The sequence below is a fragment of the Gekko japonicus genome, unplaced genomic scaffold, assembly GCF_001447785.1.
Source record: "Gekko japonicus isolate JY-2015 unplaced genomic scaffold, Gekko_japonicus_V1.1 scaffold1681, whole genome shotgun sequence".
Lineage (NCBI taxonomy): Eukaryota > Metazoa > Chordata > Lepidosauria > Squamata > Gekkonidae > Gekko > Gekko japonicus.
Window position 1 is genome coordinate 184366 of NW_015167585.1, and position 19445 is coordinate 203810.

Genomic DNA, 19445 nt, shown 5'->3' on the forward strand with positions numbered 1-19445 from the left:
GGTCATCCTTCTGTATCTCCACACTGAAAACAATTTCATCACTCCGGCACAAAGAAGTAATAGAATTACCCACCCTCGGCAGAGGCTGAGTGAAAAGAAGTTAAGGTCAGGACAGGGACTCATGCAGAGACACTGCCTACTGTTGAGGGCAGGCTGTCCCACTGCGTCTCAGTATTAGGAACTGCTGACTAATGCAATCGCACGCCATACGGAGAAGCCACCAAATGACTCTTCTGTTGGAAGGGAGCACTGTGAGAGCAGTAAATCATAAAGAGATGTAGCAGGCCGCCTCTCCACCGATGGCTGTCTGTGGCTCACAGATGCCTGTAACGACTTCATTTCTGTCTCGCCCCTGAGCAGCAATGCTCTCAGAGCGCACACACTGGTGTGTTCTGGCACTCAGTTTAGAAATGACTGCTTCAGGCTGTTTGCTTTGTTTCCTTTCCCGCACGCCACCAGCAAGCGCATGAAATCCCAATGAGAACGGAAGGGGAAGATGGAGCGGATTCCCTCCTCCCCACAAGTCTGCACACCACAGATACTGATGTACAAATCAATTTACTTTATTTGTGCTCCTCTGTCCTCGCCGGTGCTAATTAAGATGCGCCGCGCATGGAATTGCCCGGGATGCTCCCCCCCCCCTCTAACAGCGGAACCCAACTGGACCGGAACTCTTTGAAGGTTCTGAGCTGTGCCCGGCATGAGCACCAACACCCCCATCAGTGGTATCGATTTTCCTTCCAAGACAGGCAGCCGCTGCTCCGGGGCTTCCGTGCAGAAGCGGATTTTTGCCCTAAATGCTCCATTTCATCCCCCCCTCTGCTCCCCCCCCCTGCTGGCAGCTCTTGCCTTGAATATGGGTTGGAAGCAGAATGGAAATATTACAGAAAGATCACTCGCACTTCGACCCTCTTCCTGGGCAGCCACTTAACAGAGGAGAAGGGGGGGGGGGAGAACACCTGACCTGAAAAAAGAGCGTCAGGGAGCATCCTGGAGTTGGGGGGGGGGGGTTGAGCTTGAGGAAGGCAGGGTTTGCAGAGGGGAAGGACCTCATTAGGGTATAATGCAACGCAGTTCACGCTCCGAAGCAGCCATTTCCTCCAGGGACACGGTTCTCTCTAGTCCGAAGATCAGTCTTGATTCCGAGAGACTGGCCATCTGATCTGTTTGGTGTGGTGGTTAAGTGCGCAGACTCTAATCCAGAAGAACCGGGTTTGATTCCCCACTCCCCCACTTGCACCTGCTGGATGACCTTGGGCAAGCCGTAGTTCTGATAAGAGCTGTTCTTGAAAAAGAGCCGTTTCTGTCAGAGCTCTCTCAGCCCCACCTACCTCACAGGGGAGGGGAAGGGAAAGGAGTTTGTAAGCCGTTCTGAGACTCCTCTGGGTAGTGAAGGGTGGGGTATAAATCCGATCTCCTCCTCCTCCACCATTTCTGTGGCACGACTCCTGTCTCCAGCCATCGGCTGTAGGTCTCTGTTTATTTAATGACTTCATTGATTCTCTGCTTTTCTGCCAAAGTGGCTTACATCACTCTCCTGGCCTCCATTTTATCCTCGCAACAAACCCTGTGAGGTAGGTTAGGCCGAGAGCATGTGACTGGCCCCCAGGTCACCCAGCGAACCTCCATGGCAGAGTGGGGATTCAAACCTGGGTCTGCCGGACTCTTGTCCAACATTTGGACTACTACACCACGCTGATTCTGATGCAGAATTGGGGTGAAAGCAGGGGGTGACCTACAGCCAGTCTGGAACTTCAGAGGGATGTTGCGCATGGATTGAGCATGGGTGCTGGGCAGAAGGAGACTGCTCCACTTTGTGGGAGAAGGTTAGGTGGTACTTCCATGAACTTAGCAAAGCCTCTCTGGCCATGTACACTTGCCTACAGAGCAATGCTCCCTCTAAGCTGTGGAGTCTTGTGAGCAAAAATTCTACCTTGTGAGCTGCTGCCATTAAAGTTGTGAGCGAGGGATTTGTCTGCTGCATCAATTAGTCTGCTCTGGAGCCCCATCCTTCCTGAGCAAAGACAAAAATGTATGAGCTGGAGGCTAAAAAATGGTGCGCTATCTCACACTAACTCAGCTTAGAGGGAACACTGCTACAGAGTCAGACAGCCTTCCTTCCTGGCTCATCCACCCCACCCACTGGAGCCAGATCAGCTGCATGCCCAGAGATGAGAACCCAGCCTAAAGAGGGAGGTGCCTGCAAACACCTGTGGCATCTGCTGCACACCTGAACCCTGACGTTGGTAACTCCCCCGAGCAGCTTAAATCTCCCGGTGAATCAGCATGGCGAATGCCCACAGCTCATCACCGATGCTCCCTCTAAGCTGTGGAGTCTTGTGATCAAATATTCTACTTTGTGAGCTACTGGCCTTAAAGTGGTGAGCGAGTTATTTGGCTGCTGCATAAACCACTTTGCTACAGAGTCATCATTCCTGAGCTAGGACAAAAAAAACCTACGTGTGAGCCAGAGCCTAAAAACTGTGAGCTAGCTCACACTGACTCAGCTTACAGGGAACACTGCTCATCACTGCCCTGTGAACCCCGGCATGAGATGCTTAACGCAGCATAAAGGTCCAAACCAGACTGCTGCCCCTTTAAGCCCATTCTCCAAGAAAGGTCAGTGCTTGGCTCATACCAGGGCTTGCCAAAGTGGTGTCTATCTGTAACAAGGTGCAAGGTGCAAACCTTTCTGGGGCAATGTGTCTGCTCCTTTGGAGCTGTCCTTGGTCCTGGAGGTGTCCTTGGTCCTGCCGCTTTTTGATTGTGGATTCATATTATGCTTGCCTGGCTGCTCCCCGGAGCAATCTACCCCCACTACCAGCTGCTGCCCATCAGGCTCCTCAATCGCTTGGGTTGAGGTTGCCCCAGAGAATTCATTCTCCCATGCAAAGCACCCTGCTGGTGTGTTTGGGCAAATGCCATGGTCTTCAGAAGTCAAGTTTGCATCTCTGAGGAACAGGGCTTTTCTGGTGGTGGCACCTATCACGCGGAACTCTTTCTGGGAAAAGCCTCTATGCCTTCTTGCTATTTGTTTTCAGATTTATTTATTTTATTTATTTATTGTCTGATTTATACCCCGTCCTCCCTGCAAGCAGGCTCATGTGGGAGGAAGAGAAGAAGAGAAGCGGAAGAAGAGATTGGATTCATATCCCACCCTTCACTTGGAGTATCAGAACAGCTTACAAACTCCTTTTCCCTTCCCCTCCCTACAACAGACACCCTGTCAGGTAGGTGGGGCTGAGAGAGCTCTTTCAAGGACTGCTCATGAGAGAACTTGGGACTGACCCAAGGTCATACCAGCAGCTGCATGTGGAGGAGTGGGGAATCAGTTTGATTAGAGTCCACGCCCTTAACCATGACATCAAACTGAAATAACAGCATATGCCATGTGGGTAAAGACCATACTCTGCCTGCTCTTTGGGCACGGTGGCTCCACAGTCCTTGAAAATCAAGACGACCCCTGTTTGTATAACTCCATCTCTGCCTCTCTGTAGCCTTTCCTAGCCTCCCTTTCTGCGTTATGCCAAGGTGTGAGCAAGCCCTGCTGACTGAACAGTTCAGGTGTGAACGGAGCAAAGGGTTGTGTTTCGTGGTTTATACGTAACGATGCCATCTACCAGAGCTCCTGACTCCAGGCGGAGAGGTGGAATATCCACTGATCTAATAATTAAGTCTCTTTATGGACTAGGTCTCCGAAGTTTTAATGTGCACCTCTCAAGGTTGCTTCTATGTAAACAGGACCAAATATAGAAGGAACTGTTTACATAGTTGTGTTTACATAGAAGCAACCTTGAGAGGTGCACATTAAAGATTAGGAGATCTGGCCCATAAAGAAACTGAATAGTGTTGTCCTGGTGGGGTCTTGTGAGCAAAAATTCTACTTTGTGAGCTACTGGCATTAAAGTTGTGAGCCAGCGATTGGGCTGCTGCATAAACTAGTTTGCTCTGGAGCCATCCTTCCTGAGCCAAGACAAAAATGTGTGAGCCAGAGGCTCAAAAACTGTGAGCTAGCTCACACTAACTCAGCTTAGACGGAACACTGCTCTGGACTTTGTTTTTTCCTTCTGTGGATCCTGTGGACTTCTGTATTTTCCCATGATGGATTATATGTATAGACTCATTACTGATTACCCGTGCATTTCACTTTGTTGAAGTCTTCTTTTGGATATACTTTTGCGGGTAATTCAGCTTACAGTTGTTGTTTTTTTGTTGTTCTTTGCTATTTTTTGCTGTGTGCTGTACTGTTTGTTGGTGGCTAATAATTAAGTCGGCAGCCCCCTCTGAAATGGAAGCACCAGCAAAAGACTGGGATCAGAGGAACCATGACTTGCTGATATATGGGAGGGTTCGAAATTCATTTTTGTTGCAGCCGTGTGCCGGAGACATAGTCAACTTGCTGGCAATTTTTTTTTATTTGTCGTCAAACTTTCCAATTTATGGATCTTGTTGAACTAGGCAATTTTTTTTTTTGCCCATGTGGAGAAATGCCTAGTCTCCTGGGAGACTGGCAACAAGCAGGGCTTCACTGTGCATTTAACCAGGTTTTTCTTTCTCTCAGCTAAGAATAAGCAGGATGGGGGAGGAAGTCAGCCCATGGACTTTCAGACTCATCTCTAAATAAATGTTAATGGGTCTGTCTTGCTAGAGACAATGAGATGGGCCAATTCACCTCCCCCTTCTCCAAGCAGGGAATAGAGGTGGAGGTATTAATGGCTAGACAGGTTACGGGAAGGGACTTCCTGGAGACAACAGGAAATGAAGCCTTGACCTGGGCTGACCAAGGTCAGGCGGGAGGAGGGATGGATTTGTTAAAACTGCCTTGCAAGGGGAAGGCTCTCTCTCTTTTCCTTGGGATGCTGAGCTGAACAGACCTCTTGTCTGAGGTTGGGAGCAGGCCTCCATTTTGGACCATGCGGCTGGCCTAGAGAGTTGGACCAACTCTCAAGGTAAGGAAGACTCGGTAGGGAGCCATAACTTACTTAAGCTAAAAGAGCCTGTCCTATTTTAACATCTGGTAGGTAGAAGAAAGCCAGAGGATTTCCATTTTACCAGTTTCTTTTGTTCTTCCTTGCTTCACTCTGGCATTGTGCTAAAAGTACACTTGTAAACATTTTCTTTAAAAAAATACTTTAAACTTTTGATCCTGGAAGTGGTTCTCTGTACCGCATAGACCCCCCCCCACTGTTTCAGACACACTATTTTAAAGGGGAGCCCCAGGAGGGGGGAAGGCAAGCAGTTGGCAACTGGCTATTCCCCCAAGGGTGCACAAGGCATTAATCCGTCTCTGTGGTAACCAGGCACTGAGCTAGCAGGAGTCACTGAGGCAAGGTCTCTGAGCTTGGAATGGGAACTGAGGGTCCTGATCCCTTCAGTGGGAAATCCCTATATTGATCAGGTGGTGGCGGCGGCCACTGGGAGAGAGAAAGGAAAAGTTGGAAGGAGTTGGGATCCACAAGGAGGGTGAGGCAGACATAGGGCCTGCAGGCCAGAGGAGCCACGGCCCATACTGGGAAACAGGATAGCATTGAATTTAACATTGTTGAAGTATAACATTGAATTTAATAATGTTAACACAGAGGACATAGCCACTGCAGTGGGTAAAATGGTTAGAGCGTCAGGCTAGATTCAGGCAGGTAGCCATGTTGGTCTGAAGCAACAGAACAAAGCTGGAGTCCAGTAGCACCGTTAAGACCAACAACATTTAATTCTGGGCATAAGCTTTTGTGTGCATGCGCACCTGAAGAAGTGTGCATGCACCTGAAAGCTTACACCCAAAATTAGGCTAGCGTTAGGGAGATCTGTGTTCAAATCTGTGCACCCATCTTCCTTCCTTCCTTCCTTCCTTCCTTCCTTCCTTCCTTCCTTCCTTCCTTCCTTCCTTCCTGAGACTCAAGGTGGATCACACAAAAGTAAATTGATCCAGTCAATAGGATGTGACATCTAATAAGCAACATAATCTGGTCAGGTTTACAGAAATTTGCAACAAAGCAAAAAAAAAAAAGATTAGACGCAATATGTTAAACAGTGCAGAAGATGGCATTACATAGATGCAAAATACTGCAGTAAGAGCCAGATAATAATACAGCAAACAGATAATACATACTGTAGGCAGTGGTATAGTTCACAGTCTTGTTCCCTTTATAAGAGCACTTTCCTGAACCATCCTGTTATAATATAGTCCTTTATAGAAATGCTCTCCTGAATAATTCTGTTTTACATAGAACAAAGTTTGAGCCTAGTGGGCACCTTTAAGACCAACAAAGCTTAATTCTGGGTATAAGTTTTCAAGTGCAGGCACACTTCTTCAGATACATTGAAATAGACTTTCTCAAGCCTTACATATAGGTGTGTGTGTGTGGGGGGTTTATTTGCCAGGAAGGGCCAGTTAGAGTCAAGATGCATAAGTAACTGAGCAATAAATATAGCTAAGATTGGATTAAAGCAGTTGGTAACACCTGTGAACAGCGCAAATTAGCATACAAATAAAAGAGATAACAGAGGTGAGAACGAAGTTTGAGTCCGGTGGCTGTATTTATTGCTCAGTCACTTATGCATCTTGACACCACCCAAGTAGCTCTTTCTGGCAACTTCCCCCCCCCCATATGCAAAGCTTGAGGATGTCTGTTTCAATGCACCTGAAGGAAGTGTGCATGCACCTGAAACCTTACACCCGGAATTAGACTTTGTTGGTCTTAAAGGTGTCGTTCGATTCAAACTTTGCTCTGTTGCTTCAGACCAACACAGCTTACTGTTGTTCAGTCGCACAGTCGAGTCCGACTCTTCACGACCCCATGGACCACATCAAGCCAGGCCCTCCTGTCTTCTGTCGTCCTCCGGAGTTTGCTAAATTTCATGTTCGTTGCATCAATAACACTGTCTAACCACCTCATCCTTTGCCATCCCCTTCTTCTGTTACCTTCAGTCTTTCCCAGCATCAGGGTCTTCTCCAGTGGGTGCTCCCTTCTCATTTGGTGGCCAAAGTATTTGAGCTTCTGCTTCACTATCTGGCCTTCCTGGGAACAGTCAGGGTGGATTTCCTTTAGGACTGACTGATTTAATCTCCTTGCAGTCCAAGGGACTCTCAAGAGTCTTCTCCAGCACCATAGTTCAAAAGTGTCTGTTCTTCTACACTCAGCCTTCCTTTCAACACGGCTACCCCCCCTCAATAATTCTGTTCTCCCTAGTTTATGGAAAGCCAAGCGAATGGGAGCCTCCCTAAACTCCTCAGGCAGGACGTTCCACAAGGTGGGGCCACAACAGAGAAGGCCAGGTGAACAGGCAGCTATCTCACCCATTGGCAAGGTGGCACCTTCAGAAGGCTTGGCTTGGACAGACAAAGCTTGCGCCTAGGAGGAGGGCTCTTTTTGCAGCAGGAACTCAGTTTCATATTAGGTGACACACCCTCTAATGTAGCCAATCCTCCCAGAGCTTACAGTAGCCCCTGTAAGAAGAGCTCTGTAAGCTCTTGGAGGATTGCCTCCATTAGGGGTGTGTCACCTAATACGCAAAGGAGCTCCTGCTACAAAAAGAGCCCTGACTGGCAACTGACCCGTCTTCTGTCCCTGGTTCCAGCTGTACATACAGGCCCGTCTTGTGTGGCGATGGGCCCGGCTGGTGCGCCCGACGGTCCAGTTCTTCCTCCTCTCCTTCGCCATCTACGTGGGCTACACCCGAGTCTCGGACTACAAACACCACTGGAGTGACGTACTGGTGGGCCTCCTCCAGGGGGCGCTCATTGCCGTTCTCGTAGTACGTGTGGGCCAAACAAGAGGGCCAACGTGGGCCAGAGGGAGGAGGCAAAAGTGGTAGAGTGGAGTCTCGTGGCCCAGTGATCTTTTTCGCCCTGTTGGTCTTGGGAAGGTTCGTTTGGAATCCTTTTCTGGTCAGATGCTCCTGGGGTAGCACTGGGGAAATGCCATTTCTCTCTCTGCTCCATTTCCTTTAGCTACTGTGTCTCTCTGCCTCTCCAGAATCCATCTTTGGTGTAGTGGTTAAGTGCGCGGACTCTAATCTGGGAGAACCGGGTTTGATTCCCCACTCCTCCACTCGCAGCTGCTGGATGACCTTGGGCAAGCCGTAGTTCTGTCAGAGTTGTCCTTGAAACTGCTGCAATTTTATTTTATTTTCTGCAGAGGGGGGGCCTCCATTTCAAAAGGGCTATGGGGAAGGGATACCTATTGTTTTGAGAAACCCTTTCAGAGCATGGAGCCATACATGGTGTTGTAGGATCCTGACCTCTGCATCCAGCGTTCTCACCCAGGCAAGATCTAATCCCAACACCGAATTCTTCTCCAGCAGCTGTGACTGGCTGCAGAAGGCTAACTGAGGTCAGAACGGGATGCGAAGCCAGCAAAGGAGAGGGAAGTGGACAGAACAGGAGAATTTCAGACTGAACAAAACCCGAGCACAAACCACTATTACCATCAAATTAGAGTCCAGCTCCTTGGCTTTAGAATAACCAGGACATTTCCCCAAGGGCTGCCCAGCAACGAAGCAAGGCCCCGGCAATTTTCCCCTCTGCCAAGCCAATCACTTTGGGATATACTCTGGAGGAGCTGCGAAAAGCAATCGCCCACGTCAAGCGTAACACCGCAAAAACGAAGTCATAAAAAAAGAAGAAGAGGGATTTCTTTGAGGAGAAAGGGCTCGGAAAGGCGAGTAACGCTTGACTAAGTCAGGGAAGGGGAGAAGTTTCCTAATCCAGATTCACTCGCAAAAACATTCTGATTTAGAGTCTCCGACTTGGAGGCTGAGGAGCTGGCAATTTTTAGACAGATCCGTTCTGCGAGCCATGGCCCTTTTCTCCGGCTGAAAAAGCCTTACCCCTGGCTGCTAGTGGATGGATCTGCATGACCCAACCCAGGATGCTTAGCCAGTTACTTTCGCACACAAAGATAGATGGACCTCTGCCCCAAGGAGCTTCCAAGTCTAAATACACTTAATTAGGTGTATTTAAACCATTTTGAAATCCTGCAGCTCTCATCCTAAAACCATTCACCTTTTCCTCCCACCTTTCCTCCAAGGAGCTCAGAGTGACATACGTTATGTCCTGCCCCTCCTTAATTATCCACACAACACTCCTGTGAGGTAGGCAAGTGGTTGACTCCAGGTCACACAGTGAGAATCATGGGGGGGGGGCAGTTCACCTGGGGGCTTTTCCGTCCTAGTCCTGCATTCCAACCACAGCCTCACGCTGGTTCCCAAGGCAACAATGAATGCCTATATGCACACATGGATGCATAATTTGTGAAAATGGGGATGTCCTTTTTTTTCCTGATGAGGTGTAAAAGTTTTGACGGGACTGTTTCATAATAAAGGGGGAGGGGAGACTAACACACATTAAAAATGCCCCCACATATTGAAACATATTTCTTTTAACATAAAGACCTAGGATATAATTATTGGCTGCTATTGCTAATACATCCTAACTAGCCGCAAACATTAAAATAAATGATTCTTCAAAGGTGATGTTCCATCCTTGTCTACCCTCAGCATCATGTTGACTGCCTCTGTTCGTGGAAGTTCCGTCAGGGCTCTTTTTGTAGCACAAACTCCTTTGCATATTAGGCGACACACCCCTAATGTAGCCAATCCTCCAAGAGCTTACAGTCGCCCCTGTAAGAAGAGCTCTGAAAGCTCTTGGAGGATTGGCTACATTAGGAGTGTGTCACCTAATATGCAAAGGAGTTCCTGCTACAAAAAGAGCCCTTTTGTGCAGATCCGAGAGCCCAAAGCCACGCAGCACCTTCTATGTCACTCCCCATCAGCCTCACCAACCTGACAGGGTTGTTGTGAAAATAAAATATGCCCTCCTGAGCTCCCTGGACGAAGGGCAGAGTAAAAATATAAGGCAGTGAAAATGTGGGCTGGCCTGAGCCTCCTTCTGCCAGTCACAGGGAGAAAAGTAAAGGTTTCCCTTGCTCGAAAGCCAGTCGGATCTGACTCTAGGGGGCGGTGCTCATCTCCGTTTCCAAGCCGTTTCCAGACTTTCTCTGTGGTCATGTGGCCGGCATGAGTAGACGCCGAGGCGCACACAACGCTGCTACCTTCCCACCAAAGCGGTACCTATTTATCTACTTGCAATTTCTTGCTTTCGAACTGTTCGGTTGGCAGGAGCTGGGGCCAGAGACGGGAGCTCACTCTGTCACACGGCACTCGGGTCTCGAACTGCCGAACTACCGACCTCCCGGTCTGTAGCTCAGCGTCTTAACCTCTGAGCTACCATGGCCCCAGGGAGGGAATAAAACGTGGTGTTCTGGTGAACAGGAATCTGTCCGCTCAGTTATAACATCTGGATTCCAGCTGTGGTTTGGCTCCTGCTGGCGGACCCTGAGCTCTGCTGCCTATTAGTGTAGGCGTGGCCAAGGGACAGGTTTGCCAGCTCCTGGTTCTGGCCATTCTGAGGATTTGGGGGAAGGCAGGGCTTAGGGCGGGGAGGGACTCGGCAGGGTGCAATGCCACAGCTGCACCTCCACCTAGAACATCCACTTTCTCCAGGGGAACTGCTCTCCATCATCTCAAGATCATTCATAACCCCAGGGGACCTCCAGGCCCCACCTAGAGGTTGGCAACTCACAGGGGGAGTTTCCAGACAGGGTGCAGAAAGCTGCTATCACCCGTTGGGCTTTGCTGGGGTTGGTTTCACACCCCGTCATCCATCTGCTGCCTGGTGTACATCCGGTACTGTCATCTGGGACATGTGGAACATTTGTGGACCCGAACGGAAAGACTTCCCCTACACCAGGGGTCTCCAACGTGGTGCCGTTGGGTGCTTTGGTGCCCTTGGATACTTTTCCTGGTGTCTGCCACCAAGTGTTTTTAGAAAGTGGGCAGGGACAGGTGGGCTTCCGATTGGCCATTGCAGATTTGATTGGCAGGTGGGGGTTTGGCCCAGCAAGGCTTCCGATTGGCCATGGCAGACTTGATTGGCTGTGCAGATTTTTTTCAAGCATTGCTTTGGAAGCAGCTGCCACCGCTGTGGTTGAGGGTAAGCGGCGGCATCCATCTTGTGGCTGGCTCCACCTCCTGCAGCAGCCATTTTGTGGAAGCCATTTTGCGGCTGCACCTGTCATGCTGTGTCAGAATTCTGAAGGTGCCCTGCCCTACACAAAGCTTTTATCTTTTCACGCGTCTCTCATCAGCCTTATGGACTAGAAACTTTGCTTTGTTTAAAAAAATAATCACACACTCTGAAAGAGCGGATTCTCAGGATGCCGGTCTTGTCTGCCCAGTGCCTTTGGGGCAGGGGGCATGCCAACTTTGTGTGTTGTACACAGAGGTCACTTCGGGGGGGATCGCGGGGGATCGCAGTTCCCCTGGGTGAGGTACGGGGGGTGACATGATGAAGCCCCGCCCCCTTCTGGCCTTCATTCAGCCAGGAGGAGGCAGGAGAAGAGGGAGGGTAAGTTGCTTCCTCCCTGCCTCTCCCCACCCCTGCCTGCCTGGGGCCAGGGAGGGCCTTCGCGGGGCTTCCTTGCAGGTCCACCGCCGGGCCCCTCATGGGGCTCGGCAGTGGAGCTGCAAGGCTGGCGGCGGCGGCCGGGACCATTGGGGGCAGGGTGTGTAGCCTTATGACACACTTCCGGTGATGTCAGGGGGTGTGGCCTTATGACACACTTCCGGTGATGTCAGGGGGTGTGGCATATGCTAACAAGTTATGCTAATGAGTCCCCCTAGCTCTTTTTCTATGAAACGACCCCTGGTTGTACATATTTCTGCACCCCCCCTTTCTGCAAGAGGTTCCAGACAGCATACACAGAGTTCCCCTCTCGCATTTCATCCCCACAAGAAGGCTGGAAAAAACAGAGACGGATTTATTGGGGGATATTTGCATGCCACCTTTCCATTTACGAAATGCTCAAACAAGGTGAGTTTGTGAGACATGTGGCGAGTGAAACGGAATTCGAACCCTGCTCTGCAGAGTCCAAGTCCGGCCGACCACGCCGGCCCTGGTGTGCTGTCAGAGCGCAGCCTGCCCGTTCCCTTCGCCTCTCAGAAAACCCTGGAAATTCTTCCAGTGAGAATTCACAACTCCTCGCTGTGGTGATGTATTGTAAACATGCCCCATTAATTATTGACTGGCTCCCGGCGCTGATCCTTGAGTCTTGACAGATAAAGAGTTTTTAGTGTTTTTCTGAACGTTCCTTTACGGTTTACGAGATGCCTCAGAGGCAGGGTGGTGGGGAGGGAAAGAGGGGGAAGGGGCGGAGGGAGCGAGGGGAGCGAGGCGATTACGGAACACTTTGTGTTCTGCGCCATGTAGGCGAGGCAGTTTTCCGTCTCATTTGGAGATGGTTTATTAAAAGTAAATTATCAGTGGCAGCAGCCAGAGCCGATCCAAAGAAAGGGGCCCTCCTCCTGGGGTTTCAGCAGACAAACAGGCCGCTAGGCAGGCCGGGGATGAAAGATGCAGAAGCACGGTTGCCAGCCTCCAGGTGGGGGCTGGAGATCTCCAGGAATTCCAGCTGTTCTCCAGATGACGGATACACGTCCCCCTGGAGAAAACGGCTGCTTTGGAGGGTGGTAAAGGTAAAGGTTCCTTTGCTCGAAAGCCAGTCGAGTCTGACTCTAGGGTTGCGGTGCTCATCTCCGTTTCAAAGCCGAAGAGCCAGCGCTGTCCGAAGACGTTTCTGTGGTCATGTAGCCGGCATGACTAAACACCAAGGCGCATGGAACGCTGTTCCCTTCCCACCAAAGCGGTACCTATTTATCCACTTGAAATTTCTTGCTTTCGAACTGCTAGGTTGGCAGGAGCTGTAACTAGAGACGGGAGCTCACTCCATCATGCGGCACACTCAGGTCTCAAACTGCTGAACTATCGACCTTCCACAGCCTGCAGTTCAGCGTCTTAACAACTTGAGCCACCGCAGCTCCTTTTGGAGGGTGGACTTATACTGCACTGGGGTCCCTCCCTCTTCTCACCCCACCCTCCTCGGACTCTGCCCCCAAATCTCCAGGTGTTTCCCAAGCTGGAGTTGGCAAGCCTAGAGCGGCGACGCATCAGGTGCAACTCCTGCCATACTAGATGTGAACAGGCTTGGTTAGTTGATAGGGGTTGAGGCCTGGGTTCGAGGTTCGCCTTTGCTATGGAGGCATGGTAAGATTCTTGTTTTCTGTTCAGGATGGGGGAACAGTCGTTTCAGAGAAATTTTGTTAGCATTCACGTAATTCTTTTGGCAACCCTCGGTATGCCTTGGGTGGTGAAACTCTGCCTGGAATTAGTTTCAGGAAGGTAGCTGTGTTGGTTTGCAGGCAAAGGGTCCAATAGCCCTTTAGAGACCAACATGATTTTCAGGGTATGAGCTCTTGATAAAGTTCCCGTAGGCCCCTGCCACATGGGGGGGGGGGAGAGCACGGCCAAAGTGCGGCTTTTTAGAGCCGCACCAAAAGAGACACGTGGTGGCGGGATCAGACAGATCCCCTGAGCCGCAGCACAGTTGCTCCCCGGCACGATCAGATGCCGGGGGTGGGGAAGCTACTGAAGGAAGAACGAGGCAGCCAGCTGCGCATGTGTGCGCATGCGCAGTTCGGCCAGGAACCTCGAAGGCTCGTGAAGACGGGCGTGCCGGCGATCTCATGGCCACGCTTGCTGCGGCGTTTCAGGTAAGTCCTGCTCTTTTGCAGGTTCTTTTTTGCTACGCATTTCCGACCTGAAGGGACGGATCGGGGACGGGTGCGCGCCGCTTCCCAGATGTTGCGGTGGGATCGCACCCATTTGCTGCGCCCCCGATCTGTCCCTCTTGCAGTGCAAAACCTCCCATGTGACCGGGGCCTTAGAATCACAGAGTCATAGAGTTGGAAGGGACCTCCAGCGTCATCTAGTCCACCCCCTGCACAATGCAGGAAATTCACAAATACCTCCCCCCCCCCACACCTCCAGTGACTGCTGTTGTACACCCAGAAGATGACAAAAAACCTCCAGGATCTCCAGCCAAACTGGCTTGGAGGAAAATTGCTTCCTGACCCCAAAGTGGCGATCGGCATTTCCTTCGGCGTGTAAGAAAGCGCCACAGGAACGAAGCAACGAAGCACTGAGGCAACCCTTCCTGCCCTCCCTCTCATGATCTGCCTAAATTCACAGAATCCGCATTGCTGTCAGATGGTCATCTAGCCTCTGTTTGAAAACCTCCCAAGAAGGAGAGCCCACCACCTCCCAAGGAAGCCTGTTCCACTGAGGAACCACTCTAACTGTCCGGAAGTTCTTCCTTGGTTTGATACCTTTGTCAGTTATGTCCCAAAGGGAGCTCTGGCTCACGAAAGCTCAAACCCTGAAAATTTTGTGAGTCTCTAAGGGCCTACTTTGCTACTGCCAACCTACCACTCCGAAAGCAAGAAAGTGCAAGTAGATCAATAGGTACCACTTCAGTGGGAAGGTAACAGCCTTCCGTGCGCCTTGGTGTTTAGTCATGCCGGCCACATGACCACGGAAATGTCTTCGGACAGCGCTGGCTCTTCGTCTTGGAAACGGAGATGAGCACCGCAACCCTAGAGTCGGATTCGACTGGCTTTCGAGCAAGGGAACCTTTACCTTTTACGTTAAGGGCCTACTGGATTTGAATCCAGCGCTTTTCCTAGAACTGTATGGTTTCAGAACCAATGTCAGTAAGGCACAGGGAGGGGAAAACAAACCTGACCCAAAAACTGGAATCAAGAACCAAAAAGATGAGAAGAAAGTCTAATGAGGGGCCAATATTAAAAACCTAGTTAAAACTTATAATATACAAAAATACAAGTATTTATTAGAAAGACAGTTAAAAACATACATAAGAGCCCAATGAAAGCCTCATAAAAAGTATAGTCTAAACACAAGGGCCAATACGCATGACATGACACATTTCCGCCCTATTGGGGCCTTCTTCAGAGGTCAAACAATATTGAGGTACACATAACTTACATACATATTGTGATAAGATAACCAATAAGTGAATATTGGACCAGGAAGAGGAAGGTTAAGCAGCAAGATCTAAAGACACATGACAAAGATGTTTGTGAGTCCTCAGATGATGAAAGTCATGTGTCTGGTGCCAAATGCACAGTTGCTGAATTAGAACATCTTCCAATTTGGTGCACAAAGCACCTGTGTCAAAGTCAAAGCTAGAGTGTCCTCAAGCAAATAGCAGTGTATTATGTATGTTTTTAACTGTCTTTCTAATAAATACTTGCATTCTTGTATATTATTTTAACTGGGTTTTTAATATTGGCCTCTCATTAGACTTTCTTCTCACCCTTTTGGTTTCAGGACCAAAACAGACTGAACAGATTATTGACTGGGGTCTGGACCCCGGTGGTTCCATCCGGTGGCGTTTTTCCCTGGTGCAACATTGCCACTGAATGGGACAAGAGAATCCAGCTCCAGATCTTTCCAGCATTATTGTTATTTTCTAAGAACTAATTATTTCTGTGCAGGGCTTGGTGGAGGCATTGGGCAGAAGGAGTTTAACCCTTCCACCCCTGTACAGTTTGATTAGCATAAACAGGCCCTCTGTTTGTTGCGGAAAGGTGCTCTGATTGGCCCATCCCACACCTAATAACAGAACGGGGGGGGGGGGGGGAAGATGGGGGGGGGAGATCAGTTTCTGGCAAGGTTAAACCCCTTCTCCCCCCAGGTCCTGAGCTCACCCAGGAGCTGTTAGAGTCATAGAATCATAGAGTTGGAAGGGACCTCCAGGGTCATCTAGTCCAACCCCCTGGACATTGCAGGAAATTCACAGCTACCTCCCCCTCACGCACCTCGTGGCCCCTGTTCCATGCCCAGAAGATGGCAAAAAGCCATCCAGGATCCCTGGCCAACCTGGCCTGGAGAAAAATTGGCTCCTGATCCCAAAGTGCCCCCCAAATATAATCTGACAATAGCCAACCATGTTATGAACCCCTCTAGAGAAATGCTGCTAGTCAGAGGGATTTTTAGGAAAGTGAGGAAAGTCTTTTAATGGTTTGCTTGAGGAAAAGGCTGCAAATCTGCTTCACGTTGCACATTAGCCCAACACTGGTTGTATTTGCATAGAAACAGAAGAGAAGCCATCTTGGATCAGGCCAGTGGCCCATCCAGTTCAACACCCTGTGTCCCACAGTGGCCAAAACTTAGGAGCTCTCAGGAGGTCCACCAGCAGGGCCAGAAGAACTCCAGAAGCCCTCCCACTGTGACCCCCGAGCACCAAAAATACAGAGCATCGCTGCTCCAGACAGAGTGTTCCATCTATACCTTATGGCTGATAGCCATAAGAACATAAGGGAAACCGTGCTGGATCAGGCCAATGGCCCATCCAGTCCAACACTCTGTGTCACACAGTGGCCAAAACTCAGGTGGCATCCGGAGGTCCAGCAGTGGGGCCAGAATTCAGAAGCCCTCCCACTGTTGCCCCCCCCCCAAGCACCAAGAAGGCAGAGCATCACTGCCTTGGACAGAGTGCTCCATGTGGCGAATAGCCACTGATGGACCTCTGCTCCAGATGTTTATCCAGTCCCCTCTCGAAGCTGTCTGTCCTTGTAGCCACCACCACTTCCTGTGGCAGTGAATTCCATACGTTAATTTGGCATTTGAGTTTGTGCCCCCTTAGCGCCACCCTGTGGCCATTTCCCACATACACCTGAAGCAAACGGGGGTGCCTTCGAGATTTTTGCCCGACCAAAGTTCTTCATTCAGGCACGGCTTCCGAGAAAGCCCATCAACTTTCTGCAAAGCCTAACAGATGGTACAATGTGGCTTCTATTTCTTTTTTGCAACACCCCCCCTACTATTCTTGATATCTTTATGGAAAGGATATACCGTTCTCTGCAGATGTTGGGTTGGGTGGGTGTGGGTGGGTGGGTGGAAGCGTAAAAAGCGGCCCTGGGGGGGGGGGAGGATGAAAAATCAATCCCGTTTCTCTATAAAAACCTCTCTCTTTGATGATTTCCATAAACATTTTATAACCTTTTCTTGATCCTGTCCTATCCAAAGTATTTTCCTATGCAGAAGTAAAATATTTTACAGGACTGGGGGAGTGCAGGGGCCAGCGGGGGTGTAAAGAAATTAACATCGGCCCCGTCGAACAGTTAGCAAATTTGCAAGCCCAGCGTGCCTTGTAAATAAATAATGGGAGCGGGTTGGGGAGTATTTGCTAAAATGCAGGGAGTTTATGGCCTTGATTCATGTACGGCCAAATCCGAAAGCCTTTACTGGGCTTGTAAACATTGTACAGTGCAAGCTGCTGTACCTGCTGGGTCATCTGCAGCATGAGTCCCAACTTTCCCCTGTGGAGGCCGCGTCTGTGGTCAGAGCTCTCAACGGCCGTGGCGTCGCTCGCCAAGGAAATACTCCCATTTATATTCTTCTTGGTGGTTTCAGGAACTGGTCCAACAGCTGTGATTGGACAGGGCTAGCTACTTGGGTGGTCAGATGGGAAGACTGGCAGGGTAAAATTTATTCCAGCAGGAAGATGCGCAAATCCAGCAAAATATTGCATTTCAGAAGGAAATGTGCCAGTATGGTATAGTAGTTAGAGCAGTGAGTCCCCTTAGCCGGAGTCATGGAGGAGAGGTCAATCAGTGGCTACTAGCCATGGTGACTAAAGGGAAACTTCACATTGTGTGAGCAGGAGGCTAAAAAACTGTGAGCTACCTCACACTAACTCAGCTTAGAGGGAACACTGGTCTTGACCTTTATCCTGTTGCTGTACCTCCAGAGGAACTGGTTGGCCACTGTGTGAGACAGGATGCTGGACTAGATGGACCTCACTGCTCTTCTGATGTTCTTATGGAGGCCTTAGCCTCTCTGCCCTGTGGCTGGCCCTCCAGAGAAGCTGGTTGGCCGCTGTGTGAGACAGGATGCTGGACTAGATGGCTGTGATGCTCGGTTGTAATTGCACCTTGCTCTTTAAAATTTGTTCCTGTTAAGATAATAGCTATAAGGAAACTGTTAACAGTTGATGTCTTTCAAGGACAAAGCCTTTTGCATGTTAGCTGGAAAAAGGTCATGTTTGTTAAATTGTTAGCTTGCGAATGGGGAGATAACAAATACAGAGAAGCTGGTTGGCCCCCGTGTGAGACAGGATGCTGGACTAGATGGACCACCGGTCTGGTCCAGCTAGGCTCTTCTGATACTCTTATGAAGGCCTTGGCCTCTATGGCCTGTTGTTGGCCCTCCAGAGGAACTGGTTGGCCACTGTGTGAGACAGGATGTCGGACTAGATGGACCCCTGGTCTGATCCAGCAGGGCTCTTCTGGTATCTTTATGAAGGCCCTGGCCTCTATGCTGAATTGTTGGCCCTCCAGAGGAACTGGTTGGCCACTGTGTGAAAGAGGATGCTGGACTAGATGGACCACTGGCCTGATCCAGCAGGGCTCTTCTGCTATCTCTATGAAGGCCTTGGCCTCTATGCCCTGTTGTTGGCCATCCAGAGGAACTGGTGGGCCACTGTGTGGGACAGGATGCTGGGCTACATGGACCAGGGCTCCTCTGATGTTCTTACCAGGGAAAGGCCTCAGCCTCTCTGCCCTGTTGTTGGCCATCCAGAGGAACTGGTTGGCCACTGTGTGAGACAGGATTCTGGACTAGATGGACCACTGGTCTGATCCAGCAGGGCTCTTCTGATGTTCTTATTAAGACCTCAGCCTCTCTGCCCTGTTGTTGGCCCTCCAGAGGAACTGGTGGGCCACTGTGTGAGACAGGATGCTGGACTGGTCTGATTCAGCAGGGTTCATGTTCTTATGCTCTACAGGGCTCATGGTGCTGCTGGTGCATGTTGTGGTACCCTCTTGCTTTTCCCCGGAAGCTTCTTTTCCTCAAAGGAAGAAGCCAATCCTGGTCTTCCAAAACCACAGTGGAGTAGGAGCCACCACCTTTCAGTCTGCAGAGAAAGCACCGATTCCAAAACAGCTGACTGCACTGCTGGCAAATGATTGGCTCAGAACCTCCCAGTATCTTGTGGAACCTCCTGAAGTTTTGTGATGGGACCCAGCCCCCTGTTGTGGTACCTATACCTGTTTTTGAAATTTCAAAAGCATACAGTAGCTGAACAAGGTTGGGGACACCTGGGTTAGAGTGCTGGAGAAAGACTGGGGAGATTCAGGTTCAATCCCACGAACGTGAATACTTGAAGCTGCCTCATACTGAATCAGACCTCTTGGTCCATCAAAGTTATTTTGGTGTGGAGTGCCAGTTTGGTGTAGTGGTTAGGAACTTGGACTCTAATCTGGGAGAACCGGGTTTGATTCCCCAGTCCTCCACATGCAGCTCCTGGTGTGACCTTGGGTCAATTACAAATTATTTCAGAGCTCTTCTCTCAGGAGCAGTCCTCAAAAGAGCTCTCTCAGGCCCACCTACCTCACAGGGTGACTGTTGTGGGGAGGGGAAAGAAATGGAGATTATAAGCTGCTCTGAGGTCCTGGTCACACAGGCTGGAAAATGCGGGGGGGAAGCGTGGCTGTTTGCCCCGGAGCACAGTAACTCGCGGCAACCCGAT